The 6,095-nt window shown below is 54.1% G+C and overlaps 1 long non-coding RNA gene across 1 annotated transcript; it reads left to right on the top strand.

The window, feature by feature from the left end:
* The first annotated feature begins 497 nt into the window (after positions 1–497).
* Positions 498–4,418, top strand: LOC307061267. Its single transcript, XR_013811176.1, has 3 exons — positions 498–637; positions 1,606–1,692; positions 4,122–4,418. It is a non-coding gene; the product is annotated as an uncharacterized lncRNA (long non-coding RNA).
* Positions 4,419–6,095: the final 1,677 nt, after the last annotated feature.

The raw sequence follows: 6,095 nt of genomic DNA, 5'->3' as shown, positions 1-6,095 counted from the left end.
GGAGGCGGCCACGTGCGCGGAGACACAGCGGCCAGGTCCCAGGTTCTCAGAAGCCCGTCTCGGTCCCGGGGCAAGGACAACAAAATGTCCCGACCACGGGACAGGCCGACCCCAAACGGCCCAGCACCTCCTCGGTGGCCGCCGGCCGGCTCCTCTAGGCTTATTTACATTTTCTTGCTCTTCCTCTGTCCACTACGGAACAATCTCACACTTTCCATCTACCCTCGGGAGCTGAGTCGAACTCGGCGAAGTTCTCCAAGGGCAAGGGGAAGGGCAGCGAAGCGGGAGAGGTCTCTACGAGCGTGGGGTGGGGGGGGAAGAAGCGGGGGGGAGGCGGAGGGCGCCCCCTCCCCGGGTCTCCGCGGCCCTCGGGGGCGCCGGGCGGGCGGGGCCGTGGGAGGAAGGGAGCGCCCCCATGCGCGGGGGCCGGCCGCAGCCATCTTGCCCGCGAGCCGCACCTCGCAGGTCAGGCGGGCTGGCAGGCGAGCGAGCGAGCGAGCGAGCGAGCGGGCGGGGCGGTTAGGGGCGCCGCCCCGGGGCCCCGCCCCGCCGGCGACTCTCGGGAGCGCGGGCCGCGGGCGCACTCCACCGACGCACAGACAGCGGGGAGCGCAGCCGTCCTGTGCGGGAGCCGCGGGTGAGCCAGCCGCGCGGTCCGGGGTCGACGGGCTGAGGGGCCGGGCCGGGGGGTTCGCGCCGCGCGCTCCGCGGAGGGGACAGTGGCCGGAACTCGACGACAGGTGCGGCTGGGCGGCCGGCGCGCGAGCCCAGGACTGGTGGTCCCGACGGGAGCCGGGCTCGCTCCGCCGCCGGCTCCCGGGGTCTCGGGCCGGTGGGGTCCCGACCACGCGGTTCTCCCTGCGGCCCAAACACGCGGCAGGTGAAGCTGAACCTGCCCGCGTGGCCGCCCCGGTTGCCCCGCCACCTTCCTCTTTCTGCTCTGTCCCCTCGGGTCCGTCTCCCAAATGCCAGCGAAGCCCGGGCTGCGTGGGTGCGCCCCCTCCCTCCTCGCCCGGCCGGGCGGCCCTCGCCGCTCCCGGGCGGGGACAGTTTTAAAAAAGTGTTTCTCAAAGGTTTGACGGTTGCGGTTTCAGCCCTGGGGCAAACGGTTGCTTCACAAAGTGAAACTTGCAGCCTTATGGGCTCCAGGCTGCTTTCCCGAAAGCCCCGAGGAATACCTCGGGCGCCCCCCGCCCCGGCGCCCCCCGCCCCGGCGCCCCCCGCCCCGGTCTCCTCCCGGCAGCCCAGGCCCAGCGGCCCCGTGCCCCTTTGCCGCCGGCTTCCCCGCCAGTCCCCGCCTGCCTGCCCGCCCTGCGCCGAGGTCCCCTCCCCCGCCGCCCAGGCTCCGCGCTCCCCGCCCCGCCCACCCGGCCCCCTCCCCGCCGGCTGCCCGCCCCTCGCCCCGTGATCTCCCGCAGCCCCTCCGCGCAGGTCCCGCCCGCCCGGCCCGCCGTAATTGCAGGTTGGGCGGTGACTCATCCCGGCGCCCGCCCGGTCAGTTCTTAAGCAGCAGCGCGGGGTGAGCGCCGAGTCTCGGGGCGGCGGCGGCGGCGGGAGTCGGAGGAGGGCTGCTAGGCGCTCTAAAGGGGTTTCCTCTGCCTCTAGGTCGGAAAAACCGTTTCAGCTGCTGCTGGAGAGTGTGTTTCCAGGAGACTGAGAAAGACCCTTCAGGAACCGAAAATGCCGAAACCAGTAAGTAACTCAGTTTCTGGGCGGGGTCGGATGCTTCGGGCATTATTTTCAAGTGGAGTTACCTGGGCGAGGTGTTGGGGCAGTTTTGTTTTGTAGAATAGAGCTCTTTTCTAAACGGACGAGAGGACAGGAGCAGGGAATTGTCTCCTCCCTTTGTTGTTAGTTGGTCCTTTGTGGAACTCCTGGAGAAAACAAGATGATGATGCTTTTCTCTCTACAGTCTTGTTTGCGAGCCCCCCGCCCCGCCCCCAGTGGTTTGGGTCTTTTATAAAAATTAGAATTCCCTTTTACGCGGTTTCGGTCTGTTTAAAACCTGTATTCTAATGCAACTTGGAAGTTTCTTAAAAAGAAAAGTCGTCTAAATCGCAGGGAGAGTGAGGTGGCTTCCGACGGAGCACGCCGACTCCCTTCGAGGGTCTGGAGCCAGCTGCACCTCAGCTCTTCCTTTGGCGCTTTAAAGGGCATCCGGCTGTCCTTCTGGGGGCAGCTTCGTTCCAGTCCATTTTACGACAGGCCCGTGAAGCTGTGCTCTGTCAACCCGGGAATGTGCTGGTGGCAGCAGGATTCCTATCTGAAAGAGGTTTAGTAATGAATTTGAGTTGCAGATGAAGGAAGGTACCCTGGAGTTTGATTAGGAGGCTCCTGGGCCCTCTAGTCCTGCACTGCCGGTGCACATCGTAAACGTCAGCTGACTGGAGCGCTGCTGTGCCCTCATCTCTGTCCCCTGCATCTGATTATGTTGCCATCTCGGGTAGACTGTTGCTAGGCTGGGCTTTTATATAAGGCTTTCATTTAAGTTGTGGGAATGAGGCAGGTTCTTTGTGACCAGCGTTTCTTAGAAAGTTGTACCTGTTCTACCAGCTTTAACACAGGTGAACTGGTGGCTAGATATTGGGGAGAAGATTTTGGAGTTTTGAATCACGGTGGAGAGAATATCTGGATTCATGAAAAATTGCAATAAAAGATACATGTGGGATTTCTTGTTTTTCAAACGAGTTGGTTCTGTAGTCAGTCAAAAAAACAGTTATGTGTTTTTTCTACTGTTAAATTTTAGATTCTCTAAAAGGAGTTCTTTGTTAATAAAGTTTTACTTTACTGTTAGGTTAAATAAATTACTATGTTAATATGCTAAAAGATTCAGAAGCCAATAGAGCTTTTGCCTAGGTTACATCATCAAGATGATTCATTTGTGATGCAGAAAATTTTTTTCCTACACAGAATTCTTCTTTTCATTTACAATTTGCAATTGGCATGTGACGTTCAGGGTTTACAATTCCTGTGATATAAAACAGACCCAAGCACAACATCTTACTCAGGGACAGTCCTGTGCTGTGTTACACAGAGCAGTGATCAGGAGATTACCCTTCCTGGTGTAGTTTTCTTTATTTCATTAAAAGAAAAGATGCAGAGTTCAGCTTTTAAAATATCACTCAGAAAAAAAGTCAGTAAACCTGTTTCCTGTCACTATTTTACTTTCTCATAAGGATCTGTAATTTCTTTTATTCTCTTTCTGTTTTTTTTTTTTTGGTAGTAAAATTTACATTAACATACAGTTTACCATCTTAATTATTTTTAAGTTACGGTTCAGTGGCATTAAGTACATTCACATTTTGTGCACCCATCACCACCATCCATCTCCAGAACCTTTTCATCTTTCCAAACAGAAACTCTGTACACATTAAACACTAACTTCCCATTTCCCCCTCCCTCCAGCCCCTGGCAGCCGCCCCTCTACTTTCTGTCTCTGTGAGTTTGACTCCTCTAGGTGCCTCATATAAGTGAGACTGCACAGTATTTGTCCTCCTGTGGCTGGCTCATTTCACTTAGCGTGACATCCTCAAGATTCATTCATGTTGTGCTGTGTGTCAGAATGCTCTTCCTTTTTAAGGCTCTCTTTTTCTTTCTTAGGGCAGGTGTGTTTTCATTTCATTTGGCTTTGAAGTTCCTTTATGATGGATCAGAAACTTGGAAAATGTTCTTCCGACAAAGTGCAGATAGTTGTTGACCTGTTAAGGAGGGATGATAGCCATCCTTAACTTGTAACATCTTTGTATGTTAGGGTCCCAATAACCGGAGTCAGATTTTGAAAGACTATATTTTGTATAATATTTTCAGTTATTTCCAGGTGGTATTGTGAGGTCCCCTTTTATGTGAGCCACAGCTGTTTTTCATAGGAAATTTCTACCTGCCTCCTTTTTGGTGGGGGAGGGTCTTGGAGATTTTGCCTCGTAAAATGATTACACTTAAGTCTTTCTCCATGTGAATCCTATGAGGGCCACTCCATGTGAATCCTATGAGGGCCACTCCATGTGAATCCTATGAGGACCACTCCAGAGATAACTAAGAGCGAGCTTACTGGCTGATAGGCACTCCTAAGGCTGTTATAGAGTATCCAGTTTTTGTTACTGTTGTTTTTTGCTCCCTCATAGATGTTAAAGCTGAAGCATCCAATAACAAGCTCTACAGATGTGTCCTTTGAACAAATGGTTATTGATTCCTATTATTCAAGCCCAGATTAAGAGTTTTGTTAGGTGGCTTCCCATGATGATTTTTAACAACAGGATCGAAGGCAAACCATAAAGATGGCTACGTCTGCATAGTCACGGTTTGAGTCTCCTCCAGACCTCTTGAATTCGTCAGGCAAAGTATTGTTGATTGGTATGTCTGAACAGAGTCAGTGGATGACTCTATTTGTAAAACAGTTTATATAAATGAAATAATATTTACTTGCTGCGTTTTCTCTTAATACTGCTTCTGCGATCACCACTTGTTAAAGACATTGCACGTCCACACGTTCAGTGAGCATCTGTCGCCCCGGCGCCAGGCACAGGGTATCGCACAGACGGTTGCAACAGATCTTGTCTTTGGGGAGCTTGCAGTCTGGGACCCAAGCCCAGACACAGGCAAACACTGGAATGGGAGCTGGAAAACCCGCTGGGAGCCATCCAGGAAGGAAAGAGGCTTAGGTAAAGTGTGACACAGCTGAGAGGAAAGCCACTGGTGCAGAGATGGGCAGGCAGACTGGGAAGTCTTGCTCGATCCCCCGGGGCGGGGCCCCGCCTCCCGCCTCCTGGCACTCCAGGGCTGTGATCCATTGCTTCTCCCAGCTGCTCTGGGCTCTACTCTTGTGTGATGGGTAGACTTTCAAGGAGGATGGTTTGAGGTCCAGAAGGCACCACACCCTCTGCCCAGCTGGCCGGTTTGGCCTGGTGTGTCCCTGTCATCTGGGGAGGGGCACGGGCTTTGTGCCCAGGGCTCTGGCTCAGGAAGCGGCCCTCCTGCCCACGGTTCGGCTGAGGGTGACCAGCGGGCTCCTTTCCCCTACCTTCTTCCTTACCCCCATACTCGCTTTCTTCATTGTGACAGAGAGGAGACGTGGGGCGTCAGGAAGGAAAACCACTGCAGTCAAGCTTGGGGATGAAAAGGGTGTTGTGCTCAAGGCCACGCTCTCTTAAAGCTGTTTTCTGAGAAGTTTAGCCTGAATTGCCTTTAAGTGGCACCCGTGGATGCCTTAGCTATTCATTCCTAAAGTGTCGATATGGAAATTTCTAATGTAAAAGTTAAGTTTTCTCCCTTCAGTAGGAAAACTCTGAAAGTGTGTTCAAAATTCTGCCCTATGCCAAAATCTTAAGATAATTCCTGAGATGACCTTGTCTCTTGAGAATACGTAGCCTCTTCCACTGAATATTTTAACACGGTCAGAATTCACTGAATATCTAATACACCCCCCCGCCCCACTGAGCACACAGGGGATCCGTTTTCCCCGTGCCCTCCCTTCACCGCACGCAGATGGTGAGTTAGGCAGCTAAGGTTTTCCCATGTGGCGGTAAGGAGCGCTGGCTGGGCTTAGTCATTTGTCGTCACACTGGAAGGCACAGCGAGTGTGTCTGTACGTTCACGCATTACCGTGCTGGATGCTGAGGCTGCCGAGGCGAGCAGACACAGAAACAGTCCCTGTCGTCATGGATTTACAGTCTGGTGAGAGGAACAGACTGTAGTCGTAGAATAACTTGAATGCGTGCGATGGCGTGTGCGTAGGGGGAGTGCTCGTCGGGGGTCAGGAACGCGCCCCGACGCACGTCCTGACTGTGCTGAGCTACGTGAAGAGTGAAGGGGCGTCCTCCAGGTGAAGGAGGGAGACAGGGGACATACCCTGCGGTGAGACGGGAAATGGCTACGTGGGGGCTTAACTCGGGGAAGCGCTGAAGGGTTTTGACTGGAAGGAGGTGACCTGATCAGATCAGCCTTTTGGAAGGTCACTGCAGCTGCCGTACCCGAATCCCGAATCAGCAGGAGGTGCTGGGCTGTGGGAGGTGGTGGCAGCCTGGACCAGGGCGGGGCTGCGGGTGGAGAGAAGCACATGTGTCTGGGAGGTGAACTTGGTAGGACTCGGTGATAGATCG

The sequence above is a fragment of the Hyperoodon ampullatus genome (genome assembly GCF_949752795.1).
Source record: "Hyperoodon ampullatus genome assembly, chromosome: 12".
NCBI classification, from domain to species: Eukaryota; Metazoa; Chordata; class Mammalia; order Artiodactyla; family Ziphiidae; genus Hyperoodon; species Hyperoodon ampullatus.
This window is presented reverse-complemented; position numbering and strand designations above follow the sequence as displayed.